At 40.8% G+C, this 26,438-nt stretch overlaps 2 non-coding genes across 2 annotated transcripts; both read left to right on the forward strand.

Moving 5' to 3' along the window:
* Positions 1–6,981: 6,981 nt before the first annotated feature.
* LOC118840604 lies at positions 6,982–7,172 on the forward strand. Its single transcript, XR_005009775.1, has one exon. It is a non-coding gene; the product is annotated as a U2 spliceosomal RNA (small nuclear RNA).
* Positions 7,173–17,560: 10,388 nt separating this feature from the next.
* Positions 17,561–17,724, forward strand: LOC118840501. The gene has a single exon (XR_005009689.1). It is a non-coding gene; the product is annotated as a U1 spliceosomal RNA (small nuclear RNA).
* Positions 17,725–26,438: the final 8,714 nt, after the last annotated feature.

Below are 26,438 nucleotides of genomic sequence, written 5' to 3' on the forward strand. Positions count from 1 at the left end.
AGTCAGGTACAGACCAAACCACTTAGATGGTTCACAATAGACTGGTATTGAGAGGGGGAAATTTACATGTCACATGTTTTACATTTACACATAGCACGGAGAAACCAGCTTCTGCTCTAAGTAACTTCCCACTTCTCTGCTGCAATTGCAAAACTCTGTTTTAATCTCTGTTTGACCTGTTTCCTGATTTGTAAAGGGAAAATAATAATGATGGTTGTTATGGGATGAAAATAATGATTGTGAATGTGCTTAACATAACATCTGGTATATGTTTTGAAGTGGTTTAAATACCAAAAGTAATAAATTGAAAATTTTTCTAGATGTGATAATCTGAAATGCAAATGATATCATCTAAAAATTATTGTTTCTGTATTTCTAAAATTACATTGTATTTCTAAAATTCTCTTAGATTGTGAAATTTGAGAAGACCATTTTGTGGTAAGAAATGATAGCAATTTTAATCTGATTTTGATTTATGTGAATTGGGTTTTTAAAGGGATGTGATAAAATTTGACAATTTGGGACTGTTATATTTGGTTATAGCAAGAAATAATTAATAATACTGATATTTATTATGAGAACAGACTTTCCATGTGAAATCTTGTCTATTATGAGAGTGTATCTGGTGGTTTAAAGTTACAGTTTCAAATGATGAGATGAAACATTCTCTGTGCAAGGAGATTTAGAAATGTGTTCGCCTAAATTGATAAATGGGTTCTTTCAAGTTTTAAAATGCATAATTATGTTTAAGGCATTGCTACATTTCTAAATTGTGTAATTTGGCAAACAGATGTATCAGCAATATTGAAGAAAAAATGTGGTTTTATAGACAATAATCTTTTCTTTTACAATGCTAAGAGTATTGGGCCTTAGAAATTAAAATGTTACCTCGAGTGATTATGAATTCAGATTTGATTTGTTTATCCAACTAAGTTATAGTCACCTGATTGTTAATTAATAGATTCTGTTTCAAGTTTTAAATACACGATAATTGCTTGTGGTGTACTTATATTTCTAAATTTGTTATATTATGCAACTTGGTTAACATTGCATTACCTATGCTGTAGAAAAATAATTCCTCTTATAATCTAGATGTTGTTAGATTAAGAATTGTACTTAATTAAGAAATTGAGGTTGTTAACTGAAACAAGGACTTTTGGAACCATCTAGCCATGAATTCTTATCCATCTTGTGTAAAGCTTTCTGTGCAGAAGAATTCCTATGAAGTAAATTTTTTAAAATCCTGGTAAACTTTGTTATTGTGATAAGGCTAATTAATTGGGTAAACTTATAAGAAACTAAGCGTCCTCCATATTACATCTTTTTGACTAAGGAACTTTGTAATATCTAGGAATTCTGTATAAATACTTTGAGAATGAGGACATTTTCCACCAACTTAGTTAATGAACTCCAGTGTTTAAGGATTAATTTGCTTTAAGGAGGAAGAAGGAGATGTTTATCATTTTAAAACCTTCTAAATAATTTTCTTCAGAAAAGTTTAGTGAGTATTCCTTTTAACATCAGGATAAATTTTAAACTGTTTTTAAAGAAGGGAAATAAAAATAATTCTAGAAATGTTTTGAAAAATATTTTTGTGATTTTAAGCAAGAGTAAGAGCTTATCAATGTGTGTAAGATTTGATTCCCAAAGTGTCCCTTTCCTCTACAATGAGTAAACAGGGAACATAAATCCATCAACCCATGAGCTTGGTCATTAACCTCTTTGCTTTGTTTAAGCTGGAATGGATTCCAGTACAGACAGTTATGTCAGTAAAAAGTACTCATTTATGAGCTATTTGGAAGGATATTTATTTGCTATTTAAGATTTTATGGGACTACAATTTAATGTTGTTTTAAGCTCTGATTATACGGATAGGTTACACGAAGCCAGTAGTAGAATGGCAGGCATTGCAGGCTGAGAACTTCTAAAGGTGTGTCTGTGCCTGGGAAAAAGTTTTGAAGATGACCTTGGACATGGCTTAGGTAGGATCTTCTTGACTCTATTTCCCAATTCTGCTATTTCCTTTCTGAAAAGGAAAATCCCCGCCTGATTACTCCTAAGCCCTGCCTTCAGCACCTAGTGACTATATGATTGGCTATCAGATACGACTCATGCCCAGAATCAAACAGAGCTAAGGAAGTTCTTTCCTTCTGTTAAGAGATATGACATTGTCCCTCTTTTCTTTTATAGAAAATTTATATTATCAAGAAGTTTTGTAAGCACAGTGCTAAATCTATTAGGTAATAAATGAATATTGGAATATCTCTGAGTTATCATAATAGGATGCAGGAATGGATAGCTTACAATTTTAACTTATGTTCATGACCAAATAAAAATTAAAATAATATAGAGATAACATTCTCCAAAAGAAGGAAATGATTAGACAAACTAATAAGACAAAGATGTAATGTGATAGAATGTCTAATTAAATAAGAAAGCAAAATTTTGAGGAAAATAACAGGTTCAGATTGATTCCCCTACGAATTATATACGGATGTGTATGATTGGCTCCAAAACTTATCAATCATGGAAATGTGTTTTGGTAATAAGATCTTAAATTTGGATTTTTGCACAAGAAAATTGTACAAGATATTGTTACAAGTGAACTTATATCTCCTTCATAAAGTATCTGTCTGATAATTTTAAAAGGAATATGAGTTCAATTTGTGGTTGGACCTTCATAATTTAAAGGATTCTTATACCAGGTACAAAATTTAGGCAAGGATAGAAGCAGCAGATACATAAACTGAGATACTCTGAAGTTTCAAAAATGGAAAACCAAATTTAATTGAGTGTACTCAGTTATATTAAGTAAAAATTATCTGAGAATTTCTAGATCTGAACCAGAGAAGCAGAACTCTATTTTACTATCTAAGGACCAGAGAACTACAATCAGGCATCTGAAAAAAAAGTGCTGCTTTAAATGGACATTGGGAATATGTAACTGGGATTTAAAGTTACTTTGTATACAAATTGTGCAATTAATTGCTGGAATTAAATCAGAAACATTATAAGCTTTGTTAAGAAAGGCTTGTGGTTTATTTTGCAAATGCCATCAAGGAGACATGGTATGATTAAAAATTTATGATGTAATATGTACTGTGCAACTAGGATAGAAGGAATTTAATGTTAGTCAACATTGTTAATAATTATTGCATTACTTTGTACGGTTCATGTTTAAGTTTTCTTGGTAATCAAACATGTAAATGTAAAACATGTGACATGTAAATTTCCCCCTCTCAATACCAGTCTATTGTGAACCATCTAAGTGGTTTGGTCTGTACCTGACTCAATGTAATTGTGCAGTTTTGCGAGTTATGAGAAAAACTTTATTGTAATTGTTTAAACTCAGCTCTGTGTGGCTGGGATACTGAACCATTTGTTGCGCTGTTTGAACTTAGCCCTGCGTGGCTGGGACCTATGTTGTGCTGTTGTTCTCTCAATTATCAAATCATATGTGTTCTGGGAGCTCCTGTCAGGTCTGACTACTTCTACAGCTGCCAACTTGTGGATATGGACTCCTTGATCCTTCTGTCACATCTGAGGATGGCCCCTGCTCCCGAGTGGACATCTGAGCCCATAGGAGACTTTGCCCTCTGGTTTCAAAGGAGCCTGAAGGGGACAGCATCAGAGGCAGGCAGCCCGTCCCAAGAGTCCAGACCAGAACCTGAACAAAGAACTGCTCTTTCCCTTTCTGAATCCCTTGAATTCCCAAGACTATTTGCCTATGTCTTTGGTATCTTTAGCCATTATGCTCCCAACCCTGATCCCCCCTTGCAACTTGCTCCCTCTGCTTGCTTACAATTAGTTTACAATTACCGTCCATCTCTGGGGATGTCGAACCACAGAAAGAAAAAAACAAAACAAAACCTGAATTCACCTAGATAAGGGTTTTTAGAACTTCACCCCTGAGGAAGGTAGAGGGTTTTCCATACCTTAAATGGTCTTCAGGTGAAACTTTCAGTTTGCCTTTGACCAAAAGGAGGAAATGTGGAACATTTTATACCATTTTATATCATTTTTGTAATTTCAATAAGACTCAGAGCCTGAACTGATTAACCAGAAGAGAAGCCTGATGCTAGCAGTCTCTTTGTTCTCTGAGTAAACTCAGAATATCTTTTCTCTGTCAACAAGGCCAGATCCGGCTGACCTAAGAACATTCTTTCCTCTGTTAACCATTAAGGGATGAGACCCTAATCCCGAGAGAGCCTACCTCACTTGATATTCTACGGGTATATACTTTAACTGACCTTTGTCAACACTCTCGTTTTTTACAAACCTATTCCATTAAGGAAAATCCTCTTCTTGTATCATGGTTAAACATACATGGGGATCATAAAAGTGAGGTAACACAGACTTCTGAGTCTGCTAAAAATAATGTATATAAGTTCTCTCTTTCCTTTGTTCAGGCAGTCAGATTCAGGTCTGACTCCGTGCATGCATGTATCTGCTGAGTTTAAAGGGAATGAATGAATGAATAAATAAATGTATAAGTAATATGAATTTTTCTATCACCTAGCCTGTTGTTTCGTTCAACCAAATTTTCAGGTTTGACAGACCCCATCGAGCCATAGGGGTAGGTGCCCCCCACTTCTTGCCGGCCCCTGAGAGAAGGGTGATTAGACAATGCTGCAGGAGTTGAACTCAGCAACCCTTGTGAGAAGACTAGACTAGAATAAAGCTGATTATTAAACCCTCCGAAGCTGTCTGCCTGTCTGACCAGATCAAGAGTGAGCCTGTTAGAGGCTGGAGTCTGAAATCTCCAGTGCCTCCTGTGTGTTACCTGTGAAACAGAGACGTATGCAGCTTTTCCATGTAAAATAAAGCTACTAATGGCTACAGAGAAGGTCTAAGTGAATTCTTTCACATCTGAACCAGCTCTCCCAGCTCTGACCTCAACACTGGGACCCGAATGAATTTGACCCAAGCCTTCTTTCAGCCAAAGAAAAAACAGAGTTTATTAAAAACCTGCCATATTGGGTAGACTCTTAAGGAGTCTGAGCATTTGTGATGCTTATATTGACATGCAGGCAAGATTGAATCTGAGCACCTTCGTGGAGGCAAGATGGATCTTATATACACAAAGACTGTGGGAGGGATCTAGGGGTGGCCAAGTAGTCTGGGGTGATGGAAGGAGGGGTCTGGGGAGGATCTTGAGGAGTAGTCTAAGGAGGATCTTGATGGGAGCGGGGTGACTAGAGGTCAGACTCCAGGAACCGAAGAGAATGGTATTAAGGATGGGAAGTAGCTGAAGGCTACCTGGAGATAATGGAGGGCTAGGCTAGGTTAAGGGTAACAGAGTTTTGGGCTTGCCAGATCAAGTGGGAAGATTCAAGGAGAGTTCAAGGGGGTTCCCAGAGCCTATACCCCATCAGCTTGACCTCTGGATTGAATATAACTTTGGAAATCAATACACGATAATTCTGTGGTTATAAGTTAGTCTGGTTTTTACAAGAGAATTTCTTCAGAGGTCAGCTTGTTCCTGTGATGGGAAAAGAGAGTTTATTTTACTGGGGACCTGCTTATGAGTAACTTGGGGTAAAGGTTTGTATTACTGGGGCCCCCTCAGGAGTTATTGGTAGACATAGCGTCCTTGGGTTGGGGCGAAAACTGTCAGGGATAATGTTTTGAAGCTAGGGAGAATGTGATTTTAAAATTGGGGTCCAAGAACAAGCACCCCACCGTTGCCCCCCTCCCCCCTTAAAGAGATGGGACTCAAAATCTTTTGGGATAAGTCTTCTGAAACTGCTTCATGCTGATAATGGAGCTGTCCCTGTCCCTGTCCCTGGAGCTGTCCCCCATTCAAGGGGTTGGGTCTTTAGCCGGTGTCTAGAACTTGGCCAATGGCCAGGTCCAGAGGGTGATGATGGGTCATGGTCTTGGACAGAGGTGGGTACCCAGCCTGACTAGTCATCTGCAAGTGAAGGACACTGAGCCAAGAAGAGACAAATCTGGCAAGGAGATTAAGGAGACAAGGTCCAAAAAGGAGTAGAGGAAAATGACCAGAAGTGGGGTGAGTAGGAGAATACTGTCAAACTTCCTCAACAATCCAGAGACAGGAGGGACTTGGGTGACCCCCATTTGTCCCCAAACCTTATCTGCCTTCCAGAGTTTTCAAGCCTTTGTCTATCTTTCCAAATCCTTTGAACCCATTCATTACTCAAACTAGTCAACTTTCCTTTACATTTCTACCGTAGACAAGGGAGCTCTTAAGTTATCCCTCTTCACTGACATAACACATACCGTCCTAAATAAAAGAGGTTCCTGACTTGAACTTCGTAACTGAATAGATATTCTACCCTTGTTCCACAAACTTGTTTATGCTTTGTGTGTTTTTTCAAGTCAAGGTTTTCCACGTGGCTTGACTACTGACTTTGGAAGCCTGGCCTGGGATTTTTTCAGTCCTTCCTGAACCCATCGTGGAACTATCTTTTGCTGTGTGGAGGCAAAGGGGGGGGGGGGGGGCACTGAGGCAGCCAGGGAAGCGCCGCTCCCCCATGAAGGCGGTCAGGGGGCCCCAGGTCCTCTTCCTGCGAGGTGGGTATCTTCAGAGCTTTTTGAGAGGAGGAGACGAGGGGAGGGGAGAGAAGCTCAACGGTTTGCGGAGCAAGTTTCCGGGCCGGACTGGTTCGTGCATTCGTTGCGCCTTCCCGCCCCCTGTAAGGCTGCCATTGGTCGACTTGGTACGGAAGTGAGGAGGGCTATGCAAATGAGGCGTTGCCAAGTAGGCCAGGTTTTTCTGGATGCTGGGAGAGTTCCTTCTTGTGCGAAGAAAGTGGTGAAATTTGGGAAAAGTCCGTTTTGTGGTGTGTTGTCAGGCGGCGTTGTGGTTGCATGGAGGCAGAAGTGTGGCCACCGCGATGTACGTTGGGGTGTGCGTAGTATGGGAGGAGGGCGAGGCCTGGTGCAAGTTTTGTGAGTCGCCGCGTGTGGAAAAGGGTGATGTTGGGAAGGGGTAGGGGAGTGCGAGTTGGCTTCGCTATCGCTTCTCGGCCTTTTGGCTAAGATCAAGTGTAGTATCTGTTCTTATCAGTTTAATATCTGATACGTCCTCTATCCGAGGACAATATATTAAATGGATTTTTGGAGTAGGGAGTCGGAATAGGAGCTTGCTCCGTCCACTCCACGCATCGACCCGGTATTGCAGTACTTCCGGGAACGGTGCACCTCCCTTTGGGAGAATAATCGTGTTCAAAAAAAAGAAAGGTTATGCTGTCATTGCTGTTATTAACTCTATGGTCTTTCGTGTTTTCCGCACTCTCCCCCACAGAGAGAAACGCTGAAAGCAAGCGATCTTGCAGTTCTTTCTTTAGCCGGGACCAAGATTCGACTCTGGTGTTTGTGTCTGGGCTAAGTATCCTACAAACCGAGTTTCCCGGCTGCCTTATGTAATACGTGTGTAGTAAGTAACCAGTATCTCGAAGTACCTAAAAGTAAAAAAAATATTTGAAGAATCATTCTCAAAGATGAGATTAAAAGAAATTAAGTCACAAAAACATACCGTTAGTTTAACTCTTCTTTTTTGCCGGGGTGGTACTATTTAAATTTTATCTTTCTTTTTTTAAAGGTAACATTTAATATTTTCCCCAATTACATGGACACCAATTACATTCCCCAATTACATTACACTTAAAAGAAATTTGAGTACCAAATTGTTTCCTTCCTCTCCCCCCATTGAGATGGCAAGCAGTGTTATATATGTGCAGTGATACAAGACATTTCCACGTTAGACATGTGAAAGAAATCAGACCCAAAAAAGAAAAGACAAAGTATCCTTCCATGTGTATTCAGACTCCATCCGTTTTTTCTCTGGCGATCGGTAGCATTTTTAATCATAATTCCTCGGTAAATTCCATCCTTTTAAAGAGTATATTTAAAGTACTTCAAAGTAATTTTAGCTATCTTTCGGATGTTGTAACGTACGGATGGATGTGAAAAGGGTGAGTAGAGCCCTTATTTTATCTCCTTTCTCTGTGAAGGTAACAGTTTCCATGTTTTCATTATCAAAATGAATCAGTTTGAAATTACTTGGGAATCGTTCTGACAAATTCCTCTCCATCCATGAAGGATTTGATTTTTCTTCACCCTTAGAACCAATTAGGAGAAGGGGGGGAAGGTAGATATCAGGAAGAAGAGGTTTTCCCTTTTTGCTAGGTCAGATCTACCGGATCAAAACCTTAATAGTTAAGAGGAAAGAAGGATGAGGTAAGCAGACTGAGCCAAAGACTTAGAGTCTTATGCCAGGTGTCAAGTGGGAAAAATAAAAAAAGTATAGGAAATATGGTGCCTTTCTTCAAAGAGCTTTCCATGCCCTGGTACTGATGACCACACTCAATCCATAAGAAGGGTACAAAAGAGAACAGCAGTGCAAAGAATTCTAAACAAAATACTCTTGGAAAACGGTTTAGGCATCAACAATGAACCAGTGTAACAAGAGACTAGACTTCCCGACCTATGCTGACTGTCTTCCCCACCCTTCACAGATATTTTCTTAGATACATGAAACTGTAAGTGAGCTCGCCTCATGGGCGACATTTCACTTTAATGCCAGGAAGTCTATGTCTTTCCTAACTGGTGGTCAAGCAAGTGTGTAATTCCCACATAATTTTGGGCTTCAACAGCCGATGTGTCTGAAGAAAAGTAGATAGCTTAGTTAGACTACAGATGTGTATAAAGAGGTTACTGTATATATGGCTAGCAAAGAAAGGGGCCAGGTTGTGAAGGCTTTTAATGCTGCACAGCAAGGATGGATTGGAGTGGGGAAAGATTTGAAGCAGGGAACCCAATTTGGAAACTGTCCCAGTTGTCCAGCTCTTAGATAATGATGGCCTTGAAAGGTGAACAAAGGAGGATTGGTGATCAAGATATTGCAGAGGTAGAAATGACAGATTTTCTCCACTAATTCACTATGGGTGGTAAAGCAGAGTAAGGAGTCAAAACTAATGGCATGGTTGGGTGCCTGTATTATCAGTAGTGTCTTTATCAGATGAATCTCCAAATATTTATAAACCAAAGTTTATTAACTTTTTAGAAAAAATGGATTGCATGTTTTAATGACTGAATTGATGAATTGGATTTTCAGATTGTGTCTAATTTTATAGGAAAGTTCGTGAGGAAGTAGAGTTTTACCACCTTGTTAGCCAAGTCAAATGAAGTGTGTGAGTGTTACGGAATAATGACAAAAGGGAAACAGCCTGGATACAGAAACTACATACAGCAGCAATCATTCTGGTGTATACATGTAAATAACTAAGGCAGCTTCATGAATTTGCCAATCTCACTGACAGAGCTGTATCCCCGTTTTCCCAGGGTCTTTAGAGCCAGTATGAATTCTTCTACCAGTCCTCGTTATTACCTGATGATGATAATACTTTCCGTGGATATGGAGAACGCATTTCTTTCTTTTTATTTTGTGATTTAAACCTTTAATAGCAAGCATTTTAAAAATGTTTTCGATGAACCAAGAATGAAATGCTAATCCATGCAAAAAATGTGTTCGGCCTTTGAATTCTAGGGGAAGAAACAACCTTCTAGTGCTTCTTGAAATTCAAGTTTTATTTGTTCTGTAAGTCACACATTAAAATTTAAGTAAACATTTGTTATCAGGCAACTTTATTTATAAATGTTATGTGCCTTCAGTAAACAGGTTACTCAATGAGTGGATATTTCTCTTTCACCTTCTAATAAAGCAGCAGTATAGATTAACTTAAATTTAATATTAGAATTGGACTTGCTAAGGACAACTCCAGGGGACTCACAATGGAGAATGCTATCTTCATTCAGAGAAAGAACTGCGAAGTTTGAATACAGACTGAGGCACACTACATGCTCGCCTTTTCTGCTTCTCTTTTGTTTTTGTTTTTGGGTTTTTTTTTTTTGGTTCTGTTTCTTCTTTCTCATGATTCATTCCATTGGTCAAAATTCTTCTCCACGACCTGACTAGAGCATAAATTAATTCAATGCGAAGTTATACATGACAGTTATATGGGACTTCATGCCGTCTTGGGGAGGGAGGGGGGAAAAACTGGAACTCAAAACTATGTAGAACCGTGTGTGGTAAACTAAAAATAAATAAAGAAATTTATTTAATTAAAAAAAAATAAAAAATAAAAAAGATTAAATAAAAGTTCAAGAAAAAAAAAAAAAGAATTGGACTTGCTAGACTTTTATTCTGTGTCCCTCTTCTTCCCATTTCCCCTGCCCTCTTTTGTAAATGAGTTCGTTAGAGCTATATTGGCAAACCTTTTTAATAGTCAACAGCACGATGAACGGTCTTAGGCTGTTGGTTGTTACGGGCCGTGTTAGAGCTGAGCCCTGTCCTCCTCGGACCTCCAGGCTCAGGGGCCTGCTGAGATAAACTCAGGGCTTTGGGATGTGGGTGGAGGAGGGGTCTCGCCTTTGTTGCCTCCCTAGCGATTCCAGGTCGGACCTGCCTGACCACGTGGAACTTCCGGCTCTCTGGCAGAGCATGTGGAACTTCCGGCTGCCTGACCACGTGGAGTTTCCGGTCTTTGCCTGGACTGCCTGCCCGCAGGGAGCTTTGGGTAGTGTGGGAGGAGAGGGGGAGGAGAGTAGGCGGAGTCAGGGTGGTCCTAGGACCCAGGTGTATTAGCTTTACCTGTCTTTCACCCATGTAAACAAAGAGTGTACCTACGTCACTAAAGGTATAAATGTGCTGCTTGCTGAAATAATAAACGGAGTCATTCACCATCTTGTTCGGCTCCCGCCCCGTACATTGTCCGCGAGATCAGGTCCTTTGCTTAGGCAGAGGCCTGGGGCTTGGGGGGAACCCCGAGCGTAGTTACGAGGCTTCGGAAGCCCGTGACAGTTGGTGAATATTGTCTGCGTCTGTCTGAATGAAGTGATCTGGCCTATCCTCAGTAGCAAAAATGCTTTTAACAACTTCCTCAAAAGCTGCTGCAACATCTGTGGCATCTTTTGCACTTGTTTCTGCAGAAAATCGCTGAACTCATGAAGATGAATCTTTCTGGTTCTAAGCCATCTAATTGTCCTTCATCACAATTAGTGAACCATTAATACTACAAACAAAAAGTGATTCATAAACCAAGGAAAAGTACACATACCAGTAACTCTTGCTACCTTGACTGAACTTTTTTGAAATGAATGAAATGAAACTTTTTGCTGAATGGGAATTTCGCATACTGTGTTGGACTAGAATGTATTTTTTTCCTAAATGGTACATGACAAATTGTTGGGGAGTGATAAATGTTTCTGTAGGTACAGGTCATATCATCAGAAGGCTCCTCCTATACCATAGCACGATCATTGCCACTTGTGAACCCACAAACAAAAGTCCATACTGGACCAACTGGTGAAGAGCCTTTAGAGTGCCTGACGTTCATATTAACCAGATAGTTTCAGGCCTAAATAGAAAAGTCACTTTGCCCTCCCTTGGTGTGATTTCAAACCATGACAACTATAATAATTTATGTGACAGTTCCATTCAAGAACAGATGGCTTACTGCCTTTGAAACTTCCATCATCATCATCATCATCATCATCATCAACCCAAGTATCAAAAGTAGTAGTCTGTCTAACATTAGGGTCAAGAAATTCAGAGTTAAAAAAGCCTTCAGGTTCAGAAGGGGCATTTTGGCCTGACTTGGTAATTTCCAACCAAAAGACTAAAACAAAGTGCACAACAAAAACAAACAAAAACAATCTACTTTTTTTATTCTACCTCATGCAGGGATTTTTCAGCTAAGAGCCATAAACTCAGTGGACTACGTGACAGCTGCTCCTCTGTCTATCCCCTCCCACCCTCACCTCCCTTTACCTTCCCTAAACAAGTAGGTGGACATGACTTTGTGTTGTAGTAAATTATTGGGGACTTATAACACCATCAACAGCATACCTGTGGACTAGCTTGGGTTCACTGAGTAAATTTGCTCTTGGGTGGGTTGGTGTCACATGAGGCAACGTGGATGACCCAGAGAACTATGGATTTGATTTTATTGAGATTGTCCAAAGACTTTGTGCGTGTGTGTGTGTGTGTATAAATATACATATATATATAAATATACATATATATATACATAAATATACGTGTATATGTATGTGTGTGTGTATATATATATATATATATATATATATGTCAGAGTAAGGCAGGACTCTTTTTTAAAATATGGGATAAAACAAGCATTTCCATAACAGTACAATAAAAAAAAGATGATTGCCCATGAACTCCATTTAAAATAACTCTAGACAGTATAGAATACCTGGGAGTACACCTGCCAAAACAAACATAGGAACTACATCAAAAAATTATTTTTAAAAACTTTTTACACAAATAAAATCAGAGTTAAATAACCGGAGAAATATTAATTGTTCGTGGGCAGGCAGGGCCGACATAATAAAAATGACAATTTTACCCAAACTAATTTCTATATTCTATGCCACCCCAATTAAATTACCAAAAAAAAAAAGGTTTTACTGAATTATAAAAAAATAACAAAATTAATTTCGAAGAACAAAAAGTCAAGGATATCAAAGGAAGTAAGGCAGGATTCTCACACAGTATATTCCGCAAGATGAACTTATTTTTATTTTAACTGCTGTGTCTGAGTGAATGAAATTGATTGCTGAAATGCATTCCATAGTGTCTGATCTCCCAAGTCATGTAGGCCTGACTCAGGCCAGTCCTTGGGTTGTTTATCTGTGTTATAAGATTGAAATGAGACACTTGTAGGTCATTCCATAGTTAACAAAAAGGGATTTACTTAACCAGAACAAGAGGACAATTTAATAAGGACATGCATCGAAGAACTCTGTGGAGTTAAAATTGTCCAACCTACAATAAAAGAAACTGAGGCAGAGCTCTGAGTCAATGGCATTTTTTTTAAAGGGTCCATGGTCCCCTCTAATGAAATGGGCCTCAGATCTTCCTCATGATCTGAGATGCCCCTGGTCCCCAGGATCTTGTTTTTTATAAGATATGACATCCAAATATGCAAAAAAGGCATGGTAAAATACAGGATGTCATTGGTTGGTAGACCTTGCTCTTGGTGTAACAACAGTGTTGCTAGCAGCTGCTGTGAGGGTGTAAGACCCAACAAGACCAGCAACAAGAGCACACAGAAGAGCTGCTAGCACAAGTTCTTTGATCTGCTTTTCTAAGGAAAGCAACTTTAAAGGGTTAACAATCTCATTTTAATCAAACATACATATATCATTCACTTAGTTCGGGAGGAAAAGCCAGCACCCTGAACTTCAGAGAGAATACAAACAGAAATTACAAACATACATTATAAAAACAGAGCAAATAAACACGAATCAGCAGATAGACTTCTAGCTGTCTGTCCAAGCAATATACCAACAGTTACCAGCATCTGGGTTCTTTCAAAGTGGTGGGGGGGGAGGCTTTTAACAACAGCTGCATAGAGTCTCCTCTGGTCAACTCACATGACACTCTTCCAGTGAGTGAGAGCCCCAAACAAAATGCTAACCTCTGAGTTTATATACCCTTCTTAGGGCCTGAAGGCTTCACACCTAATCAAAAAAAAGGGTGTGGGCCTGGGGCTTAGCACCTAGCAAGACTTAATCAAAGGCACTTGATTACTTTAGCATTCTAACTAAAAGAGAAAACAGTTGGAAAAAAAAAAAAGTCCTACTCTGCTTAACATTACACTTGGGATCCAAAAATCAAGATGGGCAAGGTGAGAGTCATTTCCAGTGACCAAGTGGTTGTAAGATGGTCAGCTGCTCATGTTGGGCAAGAGAGGGTGGTCCAGAGGTACAAAAATAATTTGGGGGACTTTTCAAAGAATTAAGGCATCCCACCCATGCTGGATGTGGACATGGAAAATGAGTAAAAACAGGATGGCGATATCTTTGCCAGCATTCCTGTGGTTGCACAAGTGAGCTTCATAACAGGTAAGTAAACCAGTAGTAAACATAACATTAAAGTGTGAGGCCTGCTATAAAGGCCTAGTATAATTATCCCTATATGATTTATGTAAAATATCAAACTGATTAATACTGATTGGAATAGAGTAGGGGTCCTAATGAATCATATCTCATACCTCCAGAGTTGATTCAGATGAGCAAAGTTATGCATTGGTAGCTTGTCACAATCCTTCAGTCAAGTATCAGTGGGTGCCTAGAATTCCCCTTGGCTGTTTTGTATCCAGGAGTCCAAAAAAGTGACATCAGTAGCCTGAGCCTTTAGTCCTCTGAGCCAATCAAGATTGACGGATGTTTTCAATACTCTTTAAGGAAAAAGTGTCCTTATTTGCAGGGGTTAGGGGAGGGGGAGGGGGAAGATTAGCATATTACTTGGAAGTACCAAACACTTCTTTATAATGTCTATAAGAATGTTTAATATTTAGGATTTTTGTAACTGGAAGTCCCAGCCATCATCTATAAATACAAGTAAATTGATATTCCTTGCTGGAGGCCTCTTCTACTCAATGTTCGAATCCTTCTAAAGATCCCTTGTAAAGTCACTCAGTTTGTGACATTTGACATTTCTTTGTGGAATCTCAAAGGAAAGGAGTAATTCTGAGCAAGCCACTTCCCAAAGAGCAAGCCACTTCTCTCTACACACACTACACAGCAGTGGTATTGCCAGGGTGGTGTTAATACCTGGGACTAACCAGAGATATTGTACCTCCATCCATCGTACCATTTTTCTCCATCCCCAACACTCCCTACCACCTGATCTGAGATTGCAGGCCTCTGCACTGCCTAGGGAGCTGGTGGCAAATCACCTTTTGGTGTTGCAACACCCTTCCAAGACTCTTGGAGTTACCACTTGGGTGTGTGTGTGTGTGTGTGTGTGGGGGGGGCTGTGTTCACCTTCTTTTCCCACCTTTTCCTTCTATAATCTCATGTAGTTTGTGAAGCCCTAATCCAGGAGCCTGATCCGAGGAGCAGCCCATCTCCTCTTCAGTCATCCCAAGACCTACTGTACCGGTTATAGAGAATCTCCTTCAGTAAGGATTTGTAAATTCCATATCTATGACATCTTTCTTTTCTTTTCTTTTTTTTTTCCTCCTTCCTGGCTTTGGTAGTTAGTTGATTACAAAATCACTTCTGTAGAGAGTGATTACTGCTCAAGAGGAGAATTGTCTCCAGAGGAGAATCTGTTCAATTCTACTTTTCAGTGACCTTTTGTGAACCCCCAAATAGTCCTGACTCATTCAGGGGAGAACAAGTAGGGCATTACAACACTGGGTAGCATGAGTAAGAGTAATCCTGGGATACCCTTTTCCCTTTCCCCCCTCCTAAGGACAAAGCAGATTTTATAGCAGAAATATTCCTTTATAGCAGAAATACTACTCGTGTTTTGGGCTGGTATTTCTATTCAAGTTTTTTCTTCTAAAATTGCTATTCCGCATTGTTCTTCGAGTGTGACACTAATCGGAAATGCTGCTGTGACCAACAAAAATCAAAAAGGAAAAACACAAGAGGGGTCCACTATCTGCTCCCACACCAGATGGGGTGTCCTCAGGAATCTAAAAGATAGGAGTGCAAGTCCTCATGTCTTCCTGAAGTTCTGAGCAGCTGATATTCAGGAAAGTATTTCTTCAGGGGGATTGCCAGGATTTCTAGGTGGGAGCAATTTATCATCTCTGTAACAGACTCACTTATCAGGGAATAATCAGCTAAAACTAGTGACCTAAAGATGAATGATCCCTGGTGTCATGTGACCTGGCGTCGTGAATCCCATACAGCCCTTGGTGGAGTTTCTGTTAGATCTCATGAGTCAGGAAATGCAAAAGACTAGAGTTCTTTGAACTATCACAGATGTATTTTCTGAAGCCACTGGGAGAAAAAAAGCTAAAAGCCACAGGGAAGAGAAAGAACTAGGGAGGCACCCTCATAGGCAGTGAATAATTTATGGCCTGGACATGTGGTACATGCTACAATGTGGGTGTTTGCTTGCGCAGGGTTTTGTTTTTTTTTTTAAGTTTCATTTACTTTCTACATATATTCAAATTGTAGTCAAGAAAACAACAAGCATCTATTAAGGAACATGTACGTGAGACAATGTGTACAAAAATAGTTAAATAGTTAACTACAGAATATATACAAAATAACAAGGCATTTTTGGGGGGGGCTTCCTACCTCTTAACAGAGAGGTGTAGAGTGAGACATGGCGTGGGGTGTGTGTGCGTGTGTGTATGGGATTGTGTGTGGCATTTCTTTTTTTAAAGTAAGCGTATTTGTTACAAGGAAGGGCTTTGGGAAGTCATTATAGTGATAATGATTCCAGAAAGAAAGGAAAGCGCATCAATGAAACATTTTAACAAATGTGCTGGAGAGAGAGAGAGAGAGAGAGAGAGAGAGAGAGAGAGAGAGAGAGAGAGAAAGCAGTTTAGACGTAGGTACAGAGCAGCCGAACAGCTTTGAAAGGAACATATTGAATCTATTTAACCAACCTTAAAAAACAAAAATACCAAAAACTCCAAAGTGTACTGCAATTCAGGGTTTCTTAGGCAATCCTCTGCCATTTCTTGTTTGTATATGGAAATGTTCATGTTTGTTGACGTTTGTCAAGTCCATAATACAAAATTATAATTTTTAAAAGTCGGGGGAGGTCGGGCAGTTGCGATGGGGAATCTGGAAAGGCTTTACGTAGAAGGTGGTGCCTCAAGAGAGCCTCGAGGGAAACAAGGGATTCTAAGAGTGCAGCTGGTGAGGAGGGAGTGCTTTGCAGGCAGGGGAGAGAGCTCCAGTAAAGGCCTAGAGAAGGGAGACGGAGCGTCCTGCGCGAGCAACAGGAAGAAGAGGAGTTTAGCTGAAGTGTAGAGTGCAGGAAGCGGAGGAATAAAGCTTGACAAGTAAAGGCAGATTGGGGCCATGTTATGAATGGCTTTCAAGAGCAGAGGAGTTTCTCGAGCAGGGGAGTGACGTGGTGAGGACAATCAGCTTGGCAGGTGGGTGGAAGATGGGTGGAGAGAAGAGAGAGCTGCGGCGGGGATTCGGTCCAGGAGGCCAGAGGTGATGCCCAGGTCCAGAGTTCGCTGCCCGGTTCTGGGGCTGAGGACTTTGGAAAAGGCTTCATGGGAGAGGTGTGGCTTGAGCAGGGCCAGATTCGGAAACGTGGAGAGAAGGGAAGAGAATCGAGAACCGGCATAATTGTAAATTAGGACGGGCTCGGCATGAAAATAAAAAATAAAACGAAATCAACCCCCTGGTGAAACGAATCTGCTCTCGTCCCATTGAGACGAGGCAACGCCTAATGTTGCACAAGACAGCTCCTTTCCCTGTCCAAGTTCCTAGTTGCTCTGAATGTTAGCTTGTTATGTTAGAAGGCTGTCTCTGGGAGGCCGAGCGAGTGACGTTACAAAAGGGGAGGCAATATGCAGATGAGAAGTCTCGCGGGCCTGTTTTCTCCGACCAGTTACTCGTTCTGGACAATAGAGATTTGAGAGTCAGAGAGTCGTAGTTACGTTGCGATGTTCGAAATGCTTTGAGATTTCTGTAGTTTGCATGCCTGGAGTTTGCTGTGCGGGATGCTAAATTGTTGTGTTAGTGATCATATCTTCAATGTGTGAGTGTCTTGAGGGAGAGGGCAAATGGAGAGCTGAGAAGCATACTTACCTGGCAGGGGTGATTCCATGATCACGAAGGTGGTTTCCCCAGGGCGAGGCTTATCCATTGCACTCCGGATGGGCTGACCCCTGCGATTTCCCCAAATGCGGGAAACTCGACTGCATAATTTGTGGTAGTGGGGGACTGCGTTCGCGCTCTCCCCTGATGTACTTGTTACAAAAAAAGCTTGCAAGGCTGTAGGTTGATACTGCCCAAACGTTATTCGCGGCCCGTGGGGGCTGGAATGTGTTCGCTGGGTGTTGCTCGTGGGGTGTGTTTCTGAGAATTCCGTCACAAAAAACCCCACTGCTGTGAGTGTCGGTTACGTTCTCACACGGTGTTGGTCTGTGACGTAGACCGACTGTTTGGACGTCCGTTTTTCGCGTAGGAGTTCGAACGCGTAATTGCTGGTAGTCAAAGGTGCTCATCCTAAATTTCTTTTGGTCGTTTTACACGGTGGTTCTTCTTTAGATGTCAAACCCTCTCACCTCCTCATTGGTGCAGAGATTCTTTTTCTTGGTCACTTGAAGTCCTTTGCCTTAATTTTTCGCGCCAGCCTCTCTGTAGTCCATTTCACATTTCCTTGTTCTCTCTTCTACGACTGATGACTTACAGATCTTTCTCCTCCGCTCCCCAGTGGCTGGATCTTGACTGGTGGCCCCAGATAAAAATGGGAGGTCTCTCCACCTCTCAAAACCAGCTGGATTCGGATTTGGGAAGTCCTTCACCTGGACTCTCATCATTGAGCTCCCAGGAGGGCACCACTTCTAGTAGTTACGAATGGTAGCATGCAGAATCTCAGTCTTCCCACTAGAATTTATAGAACCTACTACTTTCATTAGATACACTGGCTCAAGTCAGTGGGAGCACAAGAGCATCACCAGAAAGGAAGAAGGCAGGGAAGGTGAGGGAGGCCTTGCATCGCAGGAGGTGTCAGGTTTTGGGTGTCTGCCCCAACTGTATGTATGTTCTTAGCTCTGCACCAGCACAGTATCTATTTTGTTGAAGAGCGCTCCACAGATCTGGGAGGGGTGTGTGTCATTTCAGTCTTTTTTTCATTCAGAAATTACTATTTTCAGAGCTTTATCACTTTTACAAAAGAAAAAAAAAAGGTATCACAACTAGCAAAGAGTTTTTCAAAATTCAGTACCGGTTTTCACAGAAGTCACAGACAATTGAATTGTGTCCTATATAAATATAGACATCAGTTTATTTTTTTCCTCCTGGTCATATGCATTCAAATCATCCCACCTGATTTGCTGCAGAATTCCTGAAGAAGCACCTGTCCCTTTCCAGAGATTTCCTTTGGTTTGGCAGCAACAAAGTAAACACAAACACCACTGAAATCTTAAATGGATTGTGTATGTTTGGATCAGAACCAAGTCTTTTACTCATAATGGAAAATGCTATCCACATCCAGAGAAAGAACTGTGGAGTCTGAATGCAGATCAAAGCATATTATTCTCACTTTCTTTGTTTGTTTTGTTGTTGTTGTTGTTGTTGTTGTTTTTGTGGTTTCCCCCTTCGGTTCTGTTTCTTTTACAACATGACTAATGTGGAAATATGTAGAAACACGATTGCACATGTATAACCTATATCAGAATGCTTGCCACCTTGGGAGGGAGAAAATTTTGGAACTCAAAATCTTACTAAAAATGAATGTTGAAAACTATCTTTACGTGTAATTGGGGAAAAAAATAAAATATTATTTATAAAAAAAAAGAGAACCAAATCTTTTGTGATTTCCACTTCTCAACTACTTGTCTGGTGCTGAAGAACCAACCGTGGTTAACTCTTCTCTCTATCTTGGAGAGGAGATATTGTTCAGATCGGGAAGCAAATTACTCAGAATAAGCAAAATTTAATTTTAGGAGAATATTTTTATCTTACCAATGTGCTCTGTGAATGATTTAGTAGAATTTAATTGCCTAGGTAAATTAGAAGCCAAGTCCCCTAACAGGAATTAGGATAGATGGGATTTGCAAATTCTTTTAAAAAGAAAATGATTTTTTAAAAACTATCTGTAAAATGTGAAGTTTCCATTTTGATCAGGATATTTTAAGCGTTACAATTGATCGGTATCATATAAGGAAACTTGTGCTAATGTGCAAAGGAGAGATTGAGTGGAGTGAAGGAAACCATCTCTGAGCATAGGCTTGGGATATGATTGAAAAGAAAAATGCGAAGGACTGAAGAAGTAGTGAAGGTACATGAAGTGTGAAATCAGAGTATTCAAAGACTGTTTTGTGGACATTTTGGATCTCATCAAGATAAGAAGGAGATGAGAAGATTTCTATGCCTGTAAATTTGTGAACACTATACAGAGAACTGCCCACTAGAATTAGTTTTGAGGTTTCTTATGATCTCTGAGTTTTATTTAATCAATTTGGATATTCGTGTTGATGTGGAAAAATAGTCATGAAAAGCGCCTTAAAGTTACAGTATTCTATCTGACTACATTTGCCAATTGGAGAATATAGAAATAAATTTGCAACATGGGATTATTTGAGTATGGCATACTGACATTCTGTCCTCGAAGGATCAATAGAAGGGGATCTTCTGATCTTTATGTGGGAAATATACATTCATAATTTCATTACTATTTAATAGATATAATTGTGATTGCAATTTCCATGTTACAGAAGAGCTTCACGGACCTCAAAAGACAAAGTTGGGAATGCAAGACAGCCATGCTAATCTTTGGAAGTAGATTTACTAAAAATAGTAGGTCCTGTAATTGAGCCGTGAATGTGCCTTGGGAAAACTGTGATTCTTCATGGTACCATTTATAACTGTGGACTGAGATTTGATGTGACTGATATGATTCGACTGGATAATTTTCATAATCAGTAGTCAGACAAATCGCCATATAAACCACTTCTATACTGTAAGAAAACTTGTAGGTCCCTGACTGTGAGTGTTTGTGTTGGCAGACAAGGAAGAATCTCAGTTTCTCAGTAAACCAATTCACTATTTTAGAAATTACAAGGTTTCTTCTTTCACAGAATTGATAAGATTTGATGGCCTTCCCATGACTGATGAGCCAGAGGACTTAAGATCTAGCAAGTGGCCAAAGAACTTTACAGATAATGAGACTTTAGTACAAGCACTTCAAGTTATACGGCCTACTATTTTTAAGTATGTGTATTTGTGTGTGTGTGTGTGTTTGTTTTGTTTTGTTTTTAAATCTATTTCTGTAAATACATTTTGCTTGACCAGAAGGTGGTCCAGTTTTCCAGTGTTTTAGCTGCCAGTCTCTCAAACCTCTCTTATATGCTACATTGCCCGGTACTGCTAAAAATATCCCAGTATCAGCCAATAGGGGTTAAGATTGCACAATGATAAGCGAATACAAAACTACAAAACACTCTATTCACAGGGTGGTGTGTATATGTACATATATGTATGTGTGTATACATCACATGACATGGCTTTAAAAGCACCACAAATGTCTGTTAAAATTGCACCTCCATATTCTCCCGATTTATTCCAACTGAAGGAAAATTGATGTACTTTTTTTTTCCATTATAGATATGAATTTGAGACTGCCACTGTCAGCACAGTTTGCCCTTGGAGAGCTTGTCTGGTCCTGGTTATTGTCCTTGATCTTGGCACAGCCTCTATCTCACCAGCTGGTCTAATTCTTTCCTGGCCAGGTAAGCCATGCTTTGCACACCTCTTCAGCTTGCACTCCCATCTCACCTGGTTTCCAAGCTCTGGTCAGTCATCTCATCCTCGGTCTCCTCTGAAGAACCAAACTCAGGGGCAGCTAGGTGGTGCAGTGAATAGAGCACCAGCCCTGAAGTTGGGAGGACTTGAGATACTTACTAGCTGTGTGACCTTGGGCAAGTCACTTAACTCCAATTGCCTTGCCTCCCCCTTCCAAAAAAAAAAAAAAACCACAAAACATTCTTATCCATGTGTACTTAGATCTCTGGTATTTAAGCCTTGGCACTTCCTTGTTCACTTTTACCAGCCGACTGCTGCAGTGGTATATGTATCTGCCTTTCTGACCTAGGCTGAGTTCTTTCACATGTGATCTCACCTACTCTCTCCTTTGGTGGGAATGTCCTAGGGAACTCATGCCGGTCAAGCTGAGCTGAAGTTGGTCTTCCCTGGGAAATACCTATTCTAACTTCTTTCTATATCCCAAATATACATCAGTCTCATATCCTCATCATCTCCCTTTTTTCCCACACTCCGCACATATACTGTTTTCAGTACTTAGAATGGTTGTCCTATGTGGAAGTGAGATTTGATTCAGTCTGGTGTGTGCAGAGAGCAGGTATAAACTGCAAAGAAATTTACACTCAATGACTAGTAGGATAGTTGAGTTCAGGAGGTTATAAGTTCCCCATCACTTGAAATATTTAAGCAGACACTGGGTGACTACTAATTAGGGTGTTGTGGAAGGGATTCCTGTCTGGATGAGGGGTAGATTAAATGACCTCTCAGAGCTCTTCTTGTTCTTGACTTTTACGATTCTATGTTATGCCACATGTGATCCCTGCTTCTTCTGTTTCTCCAGACTGAAATGTCTGTTTCCTTTTCTCTCCTGTTCAAATATCAGCCATTCTTTAAGGCCCATCTCAGGTCCAGGCACTCTGAACTCTCCCTTCCCGGAACCTTTACCCCCTTCTGAGTCAATATAATCCGGCGTCTAACTATAGGATGTCTTGTACTGCTCTAAACTGCTTTGTGTGCATTAGTTAGAGGCAGCTAGGGAGGAGTCAAGAAGTTATCGTTCTGTAGTCGAATCCAATTTTTTATGACCCCATCGACTGTATTGTCCATGGGGTTTTCTTGGCAAGAATAATAGAGTGGTTAAATGACTTACCCAGGGTCACACAGTTAGTAAGTGGTTGGGGATAGATTTGAACCCAGGTCTTCCTGACTCCAGGCCCAGTACACTATCCACTGAGCCATCTAACTGCCCCTGAGTCCAGAAGGCTTGAGGTCAAATCTGGCCTCAGGTACATACCAGCTGTGTGACTCTGGGCACAGTTTCTTCATTTTCAAATGGAAATAATATCACCTACCCCACCTACTCCAAAACAGCCCCACTGAGTTGTTTTGATTACCAAATGAGATAATATTTATAAAGTCCTTTGCCAACTTTAAAGTGACATATGACCGTTATTCTTAATCTTGTTCACTCCAACTGTATTTGGAGTTCCTGGAGAGCAGAGCCTGGGGCATATCCTCTCAGTTCATCCTCTACAGTGCTCAGCATAGCAAGAGGTAGCCACTCAAATCAATACTTGCTGGCTTTGGTGGGGCCTGCTCAGGACGTTATCGAGTCACAGATGCAGTCTATCACACTGTACGTCCTACAGGATGAGGCCCAGACTCCTCCAATGGGCATTGGAGGCTCTCCATTCGACTCTGACCTGTAGCAGTACTGCCTTTTATGAGGTACAGGTGGCCCCATGGCATAACTACTTCTCAATTTCCTCTCTTCTTTTTCTCAGCCTTTGTGACCACTATTAAAAAGGCAAGGCAGACTATAGCAGCTGCTTCCGATAGCCCCAGTGAGCACATCAGCCTCTCTGCCATTCAAGGCTGCCCTGCAGCCTGCCCTGCTCCCTGCTTTCCTCAGCTGGGTCCAGGCAACCCAGGCTTCTGGCCTAGGCCTTATGCTGCATAGCTGCAAAATGTCAACAGGAAGGCTCACAAGAGAGAGCCAGGATGAGCTTTCTGTTTGGTGAATTAGTTCAGCTCTGGGGTATCTTGTTATCTGGCTTTCTCTGGGTGTCCCTGAGGAGAGTGGCTTCAAAAGAGTGAGCTATAACATAGGCTCTCAAGGCTTCAACAGCATACCTCAAAGCAACAGGTAATATTGAGTTGTGAGCACCAGGCTTGAGATCTCAGCATCTTGAAAACTCCCTGTGAGTCCTTCCCCCAATGGCTTGGGTATAGCTGGATCAAAGGTCATAGGTATTTAGCTATTAAGGGTCACAGAACCCTGACTGTTGCCTTACTAAGAAGGAGCTCCCAATAATGGATGCTGGTGTTTGGTACAGAACGCCCTGGGTCATGGTAAAGCAAAACAAAACAAAACACAAAAACTAAAACAAACCGCTTCTGCTCACATCAAGCTACCAGCAATTTATTAAAAAAAACACAAACACACCCAAAGTCATAGGGAGCCTCCTTAAGAAATCAACCCCTATTTTCACAGATTGCATACGGCTTCTACTGTCCTTTAGGAATAATGGCTAGTTCTTAGTGACCAGGATCTAGCCGGTGAGCGAATCTATATTTCGGCCTTGTTGCAGAATTTTATCTCTGTCACTGTAGACTAAAGCCAGGATCGTCTGTTACCTTAGCCAAGGAGCGAAGATAGGCAGAGGAAGTTTTGAAAATGACGAGGATAAGGAACATACCTCTTCCTTTTGGATTTGGAGGATATTGTCTAAGATGAAATGATGTTAAAAGAGGAAGAGACAGGACCACCACCACCCCCTTCTACACCTTACAGCTACGATCACAACAAACAAGAAGGCAAAGACCAACACCACATCTTTACGATAACCTCTTGTTAGCTTATTTTATGAACCTCTGTTGAATCGAAGAGAATTAAAATGATTTGCGCCTCATGACTTCCAGCGCCAGACTGGAGATTTTCCCTGAGTCAGGCGTGACACCCAGCAACAAAATCAGAGATCTATGGGGAAGCCACTCAGATAACCAGCCTCACTAGAGTAACCCAGTTTTTTGTTCTCCCTACTGTCCACACAGTCAACTCTTTAGTATAAAAACCAGTTTCAAAACACTTGCCTAGAAACCTGACTTTTAACGCTATCTATAGCTTTGTTTGGGCAGCTAGGTGGTTCAGTGGATAGAGGACGACTTGAGTTCAAATGTGGCTTCAAACACATACTAGTTGTATGACCTTGGGTAAGTCACTTAACTCTATTAGCCTCAGTTTCCTCATCTACAAAATGAGCTGAAAAAGGAAAGAGCGAACCACTACGATATCTTTGCCACGAAAACCCCAAATGGGGTCATGAAGAGTCACGCACAAGTAAAATAATTCAACAGCAACAGAGATCTGTTCAGAGGGAGAAAAAAGCTCTTGCCCTTCTCAGAGTTATGAGGAACGACTGCTGTTTCCTTAGGTCGGGGCTGTCCAAAATGCGGCCCGAAGTGAGATTATAATTATGTGGCCGGCCTGTGGGTTTCAGTTTTCACGAGTGAAAAAATAAAATAATAATTTTCATGGAATGAGCGTTAGATTTTTTTTAATTCCGTCATCAATAAATAATCTCATTGATATTAATTTTCTTTGGTGTTTTTAAGCAGTATTACAGAGGGAACATATGGCACGGAATTTTCAATTAATCTGTGGGATGCATTCCCTCTGTACAATGCAGACTAGTCAGTACCTACCTTTATGCTGCTGTGTTGTCGGCTTTGTTGTTTTGTGTTTGCTTTCGAGCTTCAAGTCTTTGCCTGTCCTGTTGATGACGTGGATTCCCCCACTTTCGAAGTGTACTGTATTTTTTATTCTGGGTTTATTTTAACTCGGCCCTAAGATAACCTAAGGGTGGACAGCCCTGCCTTAGGTCAATTGCCTTCCCTTCCTCATTGGACTGATAGTAATCATGTTCCCAACCAAGGTAACTATGGCACAGCTGGAATGTGTCCTCATGTATAAAACGGGCATAATAAATATTGCACTGACATACCTTCTTGAGCTTTTTGTAGGGACAATGCATTGCAAATCCTAAAACACAGGACACGGAGTGAGCTCCAGAACCTCCAGGATGAGGCGTTTTCTCTCAAGGAGAAGTAGTGGCCCAAGAATTTCATAAAGAGCACATTGTCTTTTCGAGACTTAACTATAATTTCCTAATGGAATGGGTAACCTGATTGAGCAGTAACTAACTTACAGTTGCTACTCTAATTATACATTTAAAAAAAGGGTCTGAGCAGCAGCTCTGTTTATATATTGTTTCTGTTCTCTCCCTCACTCTCCTTTTCCCTTAGATATGCAGGGATTCCAGAAAAGTCAGGTTGACCTCGAAAACACATTCTTTAGTCTCACACAGCATATCTAAGGGGATCCTCTTATTTACTCTGGTTTCTCTTTTTCCTCCGTTTGTTTTAGTGCTAATTTGGCTTCTTCTACTTTTAACCTCACAAGGATGGAGGAACCTGAACCTCCCAGAACCCAAGGACAATGCTCTAGTCCTTTTTAAGGAAGGATAGCAGAGAAAAACCTACTTGGTGGATGAGGGCTCAGGGTTCTGCAAGTCTTGCTTTACCCATGAGTCAGTGGGGGAGGGTGTCACAAAGTCATTTTATACCTTGACAAAGTGCTGACATTTTTGAAAGGGATCCTCTGGTGTGTTCTTTGAGAGAGTGTCTTATTAATGATGCTGTCCCAGAAGCTGATAGTTTTCAGGGAGTAAAATGTAGAGAAAGGAAACTGGTGTTAGTGTGGGTGTGGAAGTGTATGTTCTTCCTTCCCCTTTAGTTTCCAGCCCTTACCCAGAAGCTAGGCATAGCAAGTGTGAGAACCTTGGAAAGTACTACTATGATGTCTTTTTAGGTTTCTGTTTGAGTGACTCCCCTTCTGGATCACTTTCTTACTGAAACTATGAGCTATCCTGAGCAGGGTTACCTAAAACAGAAAGGTTACAGTGGAAAGTTCAGACAAAAGGTGATGCCCTGGAGAAGGAAATGGCAAACCACTCCAGCATCTTTGCCAAGAAAACCCCATGGCCAGGATTAAAATGCTAAAAGATATGATATCAGAATGGCATACTATGTATGGTCCATGGAGTCATGAAGAGTTGGACACTGAACAACAACAACATTAGAGTAAATCTACAGACTTTTTTTTTTAAATAAAGGTGTGATTGGTTGTTTTA

The sequence above is a fragment of the Trichosurus vulpecula genome, chromosome 2 (genome assembly GCF_011100635.1).
Source record: "Trichosurus vulpecula isolate mTriVul1 chromosome 2, mTriVul1.pri, whole genome shotgun sequence".
Lineage (NCBI taxonomy): Eukaryota > Metazoa > Chordata > Mammalia > Diprotodontia > Phalangeridae > Trichosurus > Trichosurus vulpecula.